The sequence below is a fragment of the Trachypithecus francoisi genome, unplaced genomic scaffold (assembly GCF_009764315.1).
Source record: "Trachypithecus francoisi isolate TF-2019V2 unplaced genomic scaffold, Tfra_2.0 Lachesis_group4, whole genome shotgun sequence".
NCBI classification, from domain to species: Eukaryota; Metazoa; Chordata; class Mammalia; order Primates; family Cercopithecidae; genus Trachypithecus; species Trachypithecus francoisi.
In genome coordinates this window covers 115,628,602-115,642,190 of record NW_022681469.1, presented here as the reverse complement: position 1 = coordinate 115,642,190, position 13,589 = coordinate 115,628,602, and positions in this window count along the sequence as shown.

The window sequence follows — 13,589 nt, the reverse complement described above, 5'->3', positions numbered from 1 at the left end:
AAGGTTTTATGGCTTCTGGAAGCCCTGAGCCAGATGGGTGAGATTCCCAGAACAGGAGACCAAGACTAACTGGCCTCTCACACCTTAGAAAGTGGCCTCGTCCTTGAGCCCTCAATGTCCTCATCTGTCAAATGGGTGTGGTGAAATACCAGCCTATCCTACTTAGGTTTCATAAAAGACAGGAAAGTGGCTGGGCGCGGTGGCTCAAGCCTGTAATCCCAGCACTTTGGGAGGCCGAGACGGGCGGATCACTAGGTCAGGAGATCGAGACCATCCTGGCTAACACAGTGAAACCCCGTCTCTACTAAAAAAATACAAAAAAAAAAAAAAAAAAACACTAGCCGGGCGAGGTGGCGGGCGCCTGTAGTCCCAGCTACTCGGGAGGCTGAGGCAGGAGAATGGCGTAAACCCAGGAGGCGGAGCTTGCAGTGAGCTGAGATCCGGCCACTGCACTCCAGCCTGGGCGACAGAGCGAGACTCCGTCTCAAAAAAAAAAAAAAAAAGAATACAAAAAATTAGCCAGGCGTAGTGGCGAGCACCTATAGTCCCAGCTACTCGGGAGACTGAAGCAGGAGAATGGCGTGAACCCAGGAGGTGGAGGTTGCAGTGAGCCGATATTTTGCCACTGCACTCCAGCCTGGGCGACAGAGCAAGACTCTGTCGCAAACAAAAAAAAAAAGACAAGAAAGGGCCAGGCAACGCAGCTCACAGCTGTAATCCCAGCACATTGGGAGACCAAGGCAGGAAAATCCTTTGAGCCCAGGAGTTCGAGACCAGCCTGGACAAAATAGCAAGACCGCGTCTCTAAAAAAAGAAAAAAAAAAAATTAGCCAGGTGTGGTGGCTCACGCCTGTAGTCCCAAATATGCAGGAGGCTAAGGCAGGAGGATCACCTGAGCCCAGGAGATCGAGGCTGCCATGATCACACCACTGCCCTGCAGCCTGGGCGACAGAGTGAGACCCTGTCTCAAAAACAAAAAAAGACTGGAATGTGCAGATCTGAGCTGTAAGAGTTTGGAAGAGGGAGAGCTCACTGCTAGCTGGGAGAAATCAAGGAAGATTTGAGGGAGGAGATGACAATGACCTCAGCCTTGAAGGGGGTTAGGGCATCTGTGGGAAGAGGTATGAGGTGGGTGGAAGATTGTCGATTCAGCAAAGCGAATGGAAAGTCAGGTGTGCAGAAGGGAGGGCGGAGGAGAGAGAGGTGGAAGATGAGGTCAGGGTGCTGCTTAGGGCGGAGTCAGGCTGTCTATGACCTTGAATGCCTCTCTGAAGAATTTGGATTTTGTTTGGAAAGAGTGGGAAACATTCACTCATTCATTCAAAAGATATTTATGGATTTCCTACCTACCCGTGGCCAAGGACCTGGGGATAGAGCAGTGAATGATACAGCCAGGAATGCCTGCCCTGGTGGAGCTGACATTCTAGTTGGGTTGCCGATGATGAACACAAAAATGAGTACAAGATAGAAGATTTCGCCTGGGGGAAGTGACTAACACCTGTAATCCCAGCACTTTGGGGAGCCAAGGCAGGAGGATCACTTGAGCCCAGGAGTTGACTTGACCAGCCTGGGCAACATGGCGAAACCCCATCTTTGCAAAAAAAAAAAAAAAAATACAAAAATTAGCTGGGCTTGGTGGCATGTGCCTATAGTCCTATCTACTCAGGAGGCTGAGGTGGGAGGATCACTTGAGCCCAGGAAGTTGAGGCTGCAGGGAGCTGTGGTTTTGCCACTGCACTCCAGCCTGGGCAACAGAGTGAGACCCTGTCTCAAAAGAAAAAAAGAAAAAAAAAAAAGAAAGAAAGAAGGAAGAAAAGAAAAAATAGAGGATTTCAAACAGCCGGAAGAACTAAGGAGAAAAGGCATGGGCAGGGGTATCTAAAGTAAGGTAGTCAGAGACACCAGGCTGAGAAAGTGACTTGAAAAAAAGACCTGTTGGGGGTAAGGGACCATGAGGGTGTGGTGAGGTGAAGAGCTTGATGGGAGGGGTGTTTGGGCCAAGTGTGGTGGCTCACACCTATAATCCCAACATTTTGGGAGGCTGAGGCAGGAGGATTGCTTGAGGTCAGGAGTTTGAGACCAGCCTGGGCAACATAGTGAGATCCCGTGTCTATAATTTTTTTTTTTTTTAATTAGCTGGGCATAGTGGTGCACATCTGTAGTCTCAGCTACTCAGGAGGCTGAAGTCAGAGGATCTCTTGAGCCCGGGAGGTCGAGGCTGCAGTGAGCTATGATCACGCCACTGCACTCTAGACTGAGCAACAGAAAGAGACCCTGTCTTAAAAAAAAAATGAGTGGTTTGGCAAGATGGATGGGTGGGGGTCAGGAGACAGAGGCTGGTATGCTTCTGGCTGGCCTGATTCCCTCAGACCCTGCTCCCCTGCATCCTCTGCTCACCTTGACCCTTCCCAAACCTGCTGTCCAGGCTCCCCCAGCCCCACTTGGCAACTGGTTCTGCTCCATTGCAGAGTCCTGGGACGTGCACACACACACTCACGTCCACACATGGCTGCACGTGCTTTCTGTCTTGGCTGCTCCCCTTCCCCAGCCTCTGCTCTCCCAGGACCCTGACTCCTGCGTCAATGCCCTGACCTAACCATAGAGAGGGGGCCGGAGACAGATGGGTGGGGTGGATGCAGCTAGAGAAAGAGGAGCATTTTGGGCTGTGAGACCTGCCCCTCCCCTCACACAGCTTCTCAGGGATCCCTACATCCTTGTCTGCAGTAGAGGAGGAGCGGGAGATGGGCCAGGGGCACCAGCCTCTAAATGCTGGAGCCTGCTGGATAGGAGTGGTGACTGACTTGTCCCCTGGAGCTTTTGGAGAGAGAGCTGTTATTTGCAGCTTGGGAGGGCGGACAGGATCTTGGTCCGTCCCATACCCAATCCGAAGCCATAGTAATTCTCCTTTTGAGACGGAGTCTCACTTTATTGCTCAGGTTGGAGTGCAGTGGTGCCATGATCTCAGCTCACTGCAACCTCCACCTTCCGGGTTCAAGCGATTCTCCTGCCTCAGCCTCCAAAGTAGCTGGGATTACAGGCATATGCCACCACGCACGGTAATTTTTGTATTTTCAGTAGAGACGGGGTTTCGCCATGTTGGCCAGGCTGGTCTTGAACTCCCAACCTCAAGTGATCTGCCCACCTCGGCCTCCCGAAGTGCCAGGATTGCAGGCGTGTGCCACCGCACCCGGCTTGAAGCCATAGTAATTCTGCTAAGATGGGAGAGGCTGGTTTGGAGCCCAGAGCCTCTTGGATACTGGGTAATGCAGGGTCCATTCATCTGTCCTTGAGGAACAGGAAGAAAACAAGAAGCTCTGTGGGGCTCCCCGTCCAATGCCCACCATCCCTCTGCCCAGTGCCCCCCACCCCCGCCATCTGCCTGCTCTTCTAACATGATGCTGATCCCCAGGCCCAGGACCACTGCACAACATTAGCCTCATTTGTGCCAATTCCCTGAACAGGAACCTGCCACGGCTTCCTATTGCCTCAGAACTGAGACCCTCCAAGGCCCACCATCCACTTCACGTTCCAGCCTGTTCTCCCACTTTGCTCACTCCCACTCCCTCCACCACAGGAGATGGTTTGTGCCTTCCTGCCCTTGGCTCCTCCTGGATTACCCTCCACATCATCTCCCCCTTTTCTTTAAAGCCCAAATCTGTGCATCGCCTCCTCCATGAAGCCTTTCCTGATCTCCCAGCAGGAAATCGTCTCCTTCCCTGGCACTGCCGTCATTTATGTACATGTCTTAGGCATCTCACTGGCAGGGCTGCCACGGACAGCCATCAAAGTTGAGCACTGCACAACTCCCAGGGGCGTCCATAGAGACTCTGATGGGAATGGTACCGTCTGGAGTCATGCAGTGCAGGTGCCCTGGCCATCGAAGAGAGTGAAGGGCTGCATATGGAAGTTCTGATGCAATTTTGTGTCTACCAAGCATCCAGCATATCCCTTTTCTGTGGTCACTACCCATGTGTGGATTGCATTATGTGGTCCCTCCACTACATGCTCAGAGAAGGGCCCAGCCTAGAGGGGGCACTGAGCCATCCCCCAGTCAACTCAGCTCCCTGGGATCCTGGGGTATGAGAAGCTTCCTGCACTTCCTGACCAGGCAGCCACTAAGGCAGGGTTTGAAAAGGGCCAGTTGTGACAGGAGGATGGCGGGCGTGGAAGCAGGCCGTGCTCCACGGATTCCTCCTGGCAGCGGATTCGGATCGGAAATCCAAGCAGAAGCAAATTTACAGCCCCCCTGAGCTGTCCTAGACCCCCAGGCAGCACGGAGTCCCAGCTGCCTGTAGTCAGACTTGGGAGGGGGGGCCTCCCGGCTTCACTTTCCCTCCTCATTTCCAAGCAGTGGCTTCTCAGCTCAGCTTGAGTTCAGCCAGAGGCCCAGAAGACCTTCTGTGCTAGGAGGGGAGGTGGCTGGGGACCTTGTTGGGTGGCCTTTGGGGAACTATGAAAGAAGAAAGAATGCTGGAGGTCCAGGCGTGGCAGCTCACGCCTGGAATCCCAGCACTTTGGGAGGCCAAGGAGGGAGGATCCCTTGAGCCCAGGAGTTTGAGACCAGCCTGGGAAACATAGGAAGACCCTGTCTCTACAGAAAATTTGTCAGGTATGCTGGCACATGCCTATAGTCCCAGCTACTTGGGAGTCTGAGGCTGGAGGATTGCTTGAGCCCAGGAGTTGGAGGCTACAATTAGCTATGATCACACCACTGCACTCCAGCCTGGGGACAGAACAACACCCTGTCTTTCTTAAAAAAAAAAAAAAAAAAATTAAAACAAGAATGCTGAAGAAGGAATTCCTGCCAGAGAACCAAAGGAAAATCCTTTGCCAAGTCAGTTTGGAGATGATGAGGCAAGGGCTACTTGCTTCGTCAGAAAATCATTGATAGAACCAGACATCCAGGTTTCTGTTCTCAGCAAACAGATCTGTGGCCTGGTGGCTTCAAGGGGTTGGTTGTCTGGTGACCAGGAGTGCTTGGATTGGTGATCTGAATTCTCTTTTCTTTTTTTTTTTGATGGAGTCTTCCTCTGTTGCCTAGGCTGGAGTACAGTGGAGTGATCTTGGCTCACTGCAACCTCTGCCTCCCAGGTTCAAGTGATTCTCCTGCCTCAGCCTCCTGAGTAGCTGGGACTACAGGCACACACCACCACGCCGGGCTAATTTTTGTATTTTTAGTAGAGACTGGGTTTCACCATGTTGGTCAGGCTGGTCTCGAACTCCTGACCTCGTGATCCGCCTGCCTCGGCCTCACAAAGTGCTGGGATTACAGGCGTGAGCCACTGCGCGCGGCCTGGTGGACTGAATTCTGCCACTGACTTGCCAGGAGCCTAACTTGGGCAGGTGACTTTATCTCTGAGCCTTCTTCGCAGAGTGGGGAGGTAGAAATGGTAGTGATTGTCTCCCACAGCTGTGGTGGGATTATGGAACTCCTGGCACATGGTAATCGATAAACACTAGCTGTTATTGCCCCTACTCCCCACTTTATCATTTCTCCTATTGTCCTTTCTTGGGAGACCTGGAGACCAAATGTCCAGTGTATTCCTTAGCCTTCCTCCAGCATCGTCTCCTGTTTCTCTGGGGAGCCAGGGACAGATTCGTGGCACTTTACCTTGGGTATTATATTATAGCTGCCCCTACCATGCAACTTACTGAAAAAATGTCATCAGAATAGTGGGGTGGAGGGAGGTGTCTCTGGCTGTCTATATATATTTTTAATTTAATTAATTAATTAATTTTTTTTTTGATGGAGCTTCGCTCTTATTGCCCAGGCTGTAGTGCAGTGGTGTGATCTTGGCTCACCACAACCTCCATCTCCTGGGTTCAAGTGATTCTCCTGCCTCAGCCTCCCAAGTAGCTGGAATTACAGGCATGTGCCACCATGCCCAGCTAATTTTTTGTATTTTTAGTAGAGACAGGGTTTCACCGTGTTAGCCCGGACAGTCTCGATCTCCCCACCTCAGGTGATCCGCCTGCCTCAGTCTCCCAAAGTGCTGGGATTACGGACGTGAGCCACCGTGCCTGGTAATTTACTTATTTATTTATTTTTTGAGACAGAGTTTTGCTCTGTCACCCAGGCTGGAGTACAGTGGCATGATCTTGGCTCACTGCAACCTCCACCTCCTGGGTTCAAGCAACTTTCCTGCCTCAGCCTCCCAAATAGCCAGGATTACAGGCGTGCACCACCACACCCGGCTAATTTTGTATTTTTTTAGTAGAGACGGGGTTTCACCACGTTGGTCAGGCTGGTCTCAAGCTCCTGACCTCAGGTGATCCACCCACCTCAGCCTCCCGAAGTACTGGGATTACAGGCGTGAGCCACTGTGCCTGGCCTAAGTAAGCTCTTCTGCTCATGTCTTAGTTCATCAACCAGCAAATAATTTTTCCCTTTTCAGGGAAGTATATTTGTCTAATAGCAAACAAGACTAATAGACTGAGTTGGAAGGAATCTAGCAGGTCCTGTGAGGGCGAAAGTCCACCCTCTGTTTGCATACTTCAAGTGACAAGATGGTTGCCTTTTCTTAAGGGAGCAGAGGCTTGTTATACAGGAGACAGCAAGCCATTCTCCTCTGCACCATCCATGTATCCACTGACCCATTCATTCATCAGATATTTATTAGTTACTGGATTGGGCAATAAAATAACTTCTTGTGGTATCTCATCAGCTTTATTTTTACTTATTTAGAGATGGATCTGCCTCAGTTCCCCAGGCTCGAGTACAGTGGCATGATCATAGCTTACTGCAACCTCGACCTCCTAGGTTCAAATGATCATCCTTCCTCAGCTTCCCAAGTAGCTGTGACACCAGGCATGCACCGCCACGCCTGGTTAACTTATTTTTTATATAAAACATATAACTCTATAAAATATAACTCTATAAAAAATAACTTGCTTATTTTTTATAGAGCCAGGGTCTCACTGTATTGCCCCGGCTGGTCTCAAACTCCTAGCCTCAAATGTTCCTCCCACCTCAGCTTTCCAAAGTGCTGAGATTACAGGCATGAGCCACCTTGCCTGGCCCCTCATCAGTTTGATAACTGCCTGATCACCTTACTTAGAGAACAAAGGATCAGTCAGGAATAGGCTTCATAAAACTTTTGTAGGCCGGGCACGGTGGCTCACGCTTGTAATCCCAGCACTTTGGAAGGCCGAGACAGGCGGATCACGAAGTCAGGAGTTCGAGACCAGTCTGGCCAATATGGTGAAACTCCGTCTCTACTAAAAATACAAAAATTAGCTGGGCATGGTGGCATGCACCTGTAATCCCAGCTACTCAGGAGGCTGAGGCAGAAGAATCGCTTGAATCCAGGAGGCGGAGGTTGCGGGGTTGTGGTGAACAGAGATTGGGCCACTGAACTCCAGCCTGGGCGACAGAGCCAGACTCCATCTCAAAAAAAAAAAAAAATGAACTTTTGTAATGAACTTTTGCTCATTACAAAAACAATACGTGACCAAAATTAGAAAAGAGCACTAAACTCAAACACATAAACTGAAAAACGCCCATAATCTCATTAGGAAGATGGGAATTTAAGTGGCCATTTTCACAAGCTTCCTTCTGGTAGGATGACCTTTACTTCATTCCAAATCTCTGTGCAATTGGACCTCTGTTTCCTAAGGAACTACAATTGACACATTCTTGTCCAACCTCTCTCGTGGTTTGAGGGTTTGTGAAACACCACTGTTCCCCCCAACTCCTGACCAAGCACCAGAAACTCACTGGGACAAAGTGCTGGGCCTCTCTAGCAGGATCATCAGCCTGACCAAACCACTTAATATTTCTTTTTTTTTTTTTTTTTTTTTTTTGAGGCGGTGTCTCGCTCTGTCGCCGGACTGGAGTGCAGTGGCCCGATCTCAGCTCACTGCAAGCTCCGCCTCCCGGGTTCACGCCATTCTCCTGCCTCAGCCTCCCGAGCAGCTGGGACTACAGGCGCCCGCCACCTCGCCCAGCTAGTTTTTTGTATTTTTAGTAGAGACGGGGTTTCACCGTGTTAGCCAGGATGGTCTCGATCTCCTGACCTCGTGATCCGCCCGTCTCGGCCTCCCAAAGTGCTGGGATTACAGGCTTGAGCCACCGCGCCCGGCCACCACTTAATATTTCAAGGCCCTGTCCCCTTCCCTGTTACGCGAGTGACAACTGAGTCTGGCAGAAACTAATAACTCAGACTTGAGAATTAAACACACACAAAATTGCCTTCCTTCACTTCTCCCCATTCCTATTAAGAAGCGTAAAACCGGCTGGGCGCGGTGGCTCAAGCCTGTAATCCCAGCACTTTGGGAGGCCGAGACGGGCGGATCACGAGGTCAGGAGATGGAGACTATCCTGGCTAACACGGTGAAACCCCGTCTCTACTAAAAAAAATACAAAAAATGAGCCGGGCGAGGTGGCGGGCGCCTGTAGTCCCAGCTACTCGGGAGGCTGAGGCAGGAGAATTGCGTAAACCCGGGAGGTGGAGCTTGCAGTGAGCTGAGATCCGGCCACTGCACCACTCGAACCTGGGCGACAGAGTGAGACTCTGTCTCAAAAAAAAAAAAACAAAGAAGCGTAAAACCATTTCTTAGCAAAATGGCTTCATACTAAACAATACTAGCTCTTGGCCAGGTGCAGTGGCTCACGCCTGCAATCTCAAAACTTTGGGAGGCTGAGGTGGGCGGATCACCTGAGGTCAGGAGTTCGAGACCAGCCTGGCAAACATGGTGAAACCCTGTCTCTACTAAAAATGCAAAAAGTAGCCAGGCTTAGTGGCACATGCCTGTAATCCCAGCCACTCAGGAGGCTGAGGCAGGAGAATCGCCTGAACCTGGGAGGCAGAGGTTGCAGTGAGCCGAGATCATGCCATCTCACTCCAGCCTGGGCAACAAGAGCACAACTCCATCTCAAAACAAACAGATAAACAAACAAAGAAAACAATAGTAGCTTTTACTTTTTTTTTTTTTTTTTTTTTGCCTGTAGTCCTAACTGCTTGGGAGGCTGAGGCAGGAGGATTGCTTGAGCCTAGAAGTTCGAGGTTGCAGTGAGCTATGATCGTACCATTGTACTCCAGCCTAGGCTACAGAGTGAGACCCTGTCTCTAACATAAATAAATTAAAAAAATAAAATTTAAAAAGGAGGGCAGGGCACTGCATTTGCACACACCTTCTGCCTCCATCTCCTTACCCCTCTCCCCTATTTTTCAAGCTTTTTTTTTTTTTTTGAGACTGAGTCTTGCTCTCAGTTGCCCAGGCTGGAGTGCAATGGCACGATCTTGGCTCACTGCAACCTCTGCCTCCCAGGTTCAAGCAATTCTCCTGCCTCAGCCTCCTGAGTAGCTCGGATTACAGGTGTCTGCCACTACACCCAGCTGATTATGTATTTTTAGTAGAGATGGGGTTTTACCATGTTGGCTAGGCTGGTCTTGAACTCCTAACCTCAGGTGATCCGCCTGCCTTGGCCTCCCAAAGTGCTGGGATTATAGACATGACTCACTGTTCCTGGCCTCCCGAGCTTTGATGGAAGTCACTTTGGAGAGACAGTAGAGGGAGGAGAACAGAGGCTGGAGCCAGCCGCCCTATAGATGGGCCTGCAGGCAGAGTTCCCTACCCCACCTGCCCTGCATGGACTCCAGTAGATACAGGAACCTGGCTCAGGCCTCCCTACACACAAAAGAGTGAGCCCCAGGCCCCGCTCTTCCTTCAGTGGCAATGTGGAGGTCTGTTTCTGCAGAACTGACACTGAGGGAAGCCCCACTGGCAAGCAGTGAGAAAACATGGAGTAGAAACAACAAACAAATAGGCTGCAGGAGGGAACTGCCAAAACAAACCAGATGGGAAAGGCTGCCTGCCACCACCTCTGCTGGGCTTAGGCCCGGAACACATACGTGCAGGGAGACACAGCTCCATCCAGCTTCCTGCCGGCTCCCCACTCAGCTACCGGGGGGCTCTCGGGCAAGGAAGCCTTGCAGTCAGGCTGATGGAAGGGATGTGGCCCGATAGAAATGTCCACAGCCAGCCGGGTGCAGTGGCTCACGCCTGTAATCCTAGCACTTTGGGAGGCCGTAGGCGGGTGGATCATGAGGTAAGGAGATAGAGACCATCCTGGCCAACATGGTGAAACCCCGTCTCTACTAAAAACACAAAAATTAGCTGGGTATGGTGGTGCGCACCTGTAATCCCAGCTACTCAGGAGGCTGAGGCAAGAGAATCGCTTGAACCAGAGAGTCGGAGGGTGCAGTGAGCCAAGATCATGCCACTGCACTCCAGCCTGGTAACAGAGATTCTGTCTCAAAAAAAAAAAAAAAAAAAAGGAAATGTCTGCAGCCTTGTCTCCCAGTACCTCCTGCTTTCTAGCCAACTCGAGTCTCTCCAGTCCCAGAACGTAGCTGCCTATTCATTAATCCCCTCCCTGCCCACTGTTTTTTGAGACAGGTTCTTGCTGTTTCGCAAGCCCTCAGTCACAGCTAACTGCAGCATCAACCTCCTGGGCTCAAGCAATCTTCCCACCTCAGCCTCCTGAGTAGGTGGACCACAGGTGCATGCCACCAAGCCAAGTTAATTTTTAAATTTTTGACAGAGACGAAGTCTTACTCTGTTGCCCAGGCTGGTCTCAAACTTCTGAGCTCTAGCGATTTTCTCTCCTCGACCTTCCAAAGTGCTGGGATTACAGGCATGAGTCACCATTCCCAGCCAAATCCACCCATTTCCCCATCCCACTATGATCTCTCTGCCAAATATGCCGTCTCCCCTCTTTTCTGCCCAGCAAACTCCTATTCATCCTTCAACACCCAGATCAAAAGTGAGTGAAACCATTTTGGGTCCCACCAGGAAGTTATTAGCCCTTTCCATCTCCACAAATCCTTATCATTGCTACTCTTATGTCTTACACATCTTACTCATTCACAAAAAATTATGTATCCACCTTCCCAATTAGATGGTGAGCTCCTTAAATGTAGGGACCATTTCATATGCGGATGCCAGAGGAAGGGATTTTGATGAATTAGAAGCCTGATCTTCAGACCTCCAAATCAAACTACCTTCAGTTGAATTAGAATGAAATTCTGTTCCTAATCTGTAAATCAGAGGCTCTTAAACGCTTATGACCTCAAATGGCAAAAAACACAATGTACATCCTATTATGCTACACATACATATAATACAAATGCCTAACTGAAAAATCTGCTGGTCAGGCCTAGTGGCTCACACCTGTAATCTCAGCATTTTGGGAGGCTGAGGCGGGTGGATCACCTGAGGTCAGGAGTTTGAGACCAGCCTGGCCAACATGGCGAAACCCAGTCTCTACTAAAAATACAAAACTTAGCCGGGCGTGGTGGCGCGTGCCTATAATTCCAGCTACTCAGGAGGCTGAGGCAGGAGAATCGCTTGAACCTGGGAGGCAGAGGTTGCAGTGAGCCAAGACTGTGCTACTGAACTCCAGCCTAGGTGATAGAGACTCCGCCTCAAAAAAACAAAAAAATCTGCAATAAAACACCACCATTTAAGTTGCACTTTTTTTTTTTAAACTTGGGTTGTTTTTTCTTTTTCCTTCCTTTTTTTAGACAAGGTCTTGCTGTGTCGCCCAGGCTGGAGTGCACTGGCATGATCTCAGCTCACTGCAACCTCCCCTTCCTGGGCTCAGGTAATCCTCCCACCTCAGCCTCCCAAGTAGCTGAGACCACAGGTTTGTGCCACCATGTCCGGATAACTTTTTATATTTTTTGTAGAGATGGGATTTCACCATGTTGCCTAGGCTGGTCTCGAACTCCTGGGCTCAAGAGACTGACCTGCCTCGGCCTCCCAAAGTGCTGGGAGTATAGGCGTGAGCCACCACACCCGTCCTTGTTTTTTTCGTTTTTGTTTTTGTTTTTTTTGAGACGAGTCTCGCTCTGTCGCCCAGGCTGGAGTGCAGTGGCGCGATCTCTGCACTGCTCACTGCAACCTCCACCTCCCTGGTTCAAGCAATTCTCCTGCCTCGGCCTCCAGAGTAGCTGGGGCTGCAGGCATGTACCACCACGCCTGGCTAATTTTTTGTATTTTTTAGTAGAGACAGGATTTCACTGTGTTAGCCAGGATGGTCTTGACCTCCGGACCTTGTGATCTGCCCGCCTCAGTCTCCCAAAGTGCTGGGATTACAGGCGTGAACCACCACCCCTGGCCTTTTTTTTTTTTTTTAAGAAGCTGTGACCCACAAATGGGTCACAACCCGCTTTGATAAACATTGCTTTAGTTGACTCTAGTTTGATAAATGTGAAAAATCAGGTCATCCCACAAATATCCAAACACAAAGTATTACCTGTGTGCCCAGTAATTATGTGTGTGGGGGGGTCTCTTTGCCACTGGAGCAGCCCAGTGAGAAGGGTCTGAAGGCTGGGCACGATGGCTCATGCCTGTAATCCCAGCACTTTGGGTGGCCAAGGCGGGCAGAATGCTCGAGGTCAGAAGTTTGAGACCAGCCTGGCTGACATGGTGAAACCCCTTCTCTACTAAAAATACAAAAAATTACAGGGCATGGTGGTGCACGCCTATAGTCCCAGCTACTCAGGAGGCTGAGGGAGAAGAATCCCTTGAAGGCAGGAGGCAGAGGTTGCAGTGAGCTGAGATTGCACCACTGCACTCCAGGCTGGATGACAGAGTGAAACTGTCTCAAAAAAAAAAAAAAAAAAACGGTCTGAAGGGCTCTGGACCTGAAAGCCCAGGTGCCATCTCAGCAGGCCCTGCAGGTCCAGGAATTAAATGAAGCCAATTGTCAGTCCCTACCACGGAGCCTGACACTAAGACGGTCCTGAAGTCTTAGTTTGCTTCGTTTTTTTCTTTTTTTTTTGAGATACAGTCTTGCTCTGTCACCCAGGCTGGAGTGTAGTGTGGTGATCACAGCTCACTGCAGCCTCGAACTCCTGGGCTCAAGTGATCCTCCTGCCTCAGCCAATGAGGTAGCTGGGATTATAAGTGCAAGCCACTACACTCATCTAGTTTTAAAAAACTTTTTGCATCTGGGAGGCCGAAGCGGGCAGATCACTTGAGGTCAGGAGTTCCAGAACAGCTTGGCCAACATGGTGTTTCCACTAAAAATACAAAAATAATTAGCGGGGCATGGTGGTGCTCACCTGTAATCCCAGCTACTGCGGAGGATGAAGCAGGAGAATCACTTGAACCCAGGAGGCCGACCTTGCAGTGAGCCAAGATGGCACCACTGTACTCCAGCCTGGGTGACAGAGCAAGACTTCATCTCAGGTAAAAAAAAAAAAAAAGTGTTTTTTTTGCATAGACAGGGTCTCAGTATGTCATGTAGAATGGAGTGCAGATGGCACGATCATAACTCACTGTACCTTCAAACTCCCAGGCTCAAGCGATCTTTCCGCCTCAGCCTCCGCCAGCAGCTTGGACTACAAGCTGGAGCCACTGCACCCAACTAGAAGATGAAAATCGTTAAAACAAACATTGGGATGACTGGGCTTCTGCACTGTACTGTTTTGTTACACTGCTCATAGCATAATCTATGGTCTCTATGGAGGCAAGAAACACTTGGGTTCCCCTTTCAGCTAGATACTTGTAGCGTTTCCTACCATCCCTATTCAGGCACACACAGAATTTACACAGGAAAGAGTCAGTGGCAGTGGAGG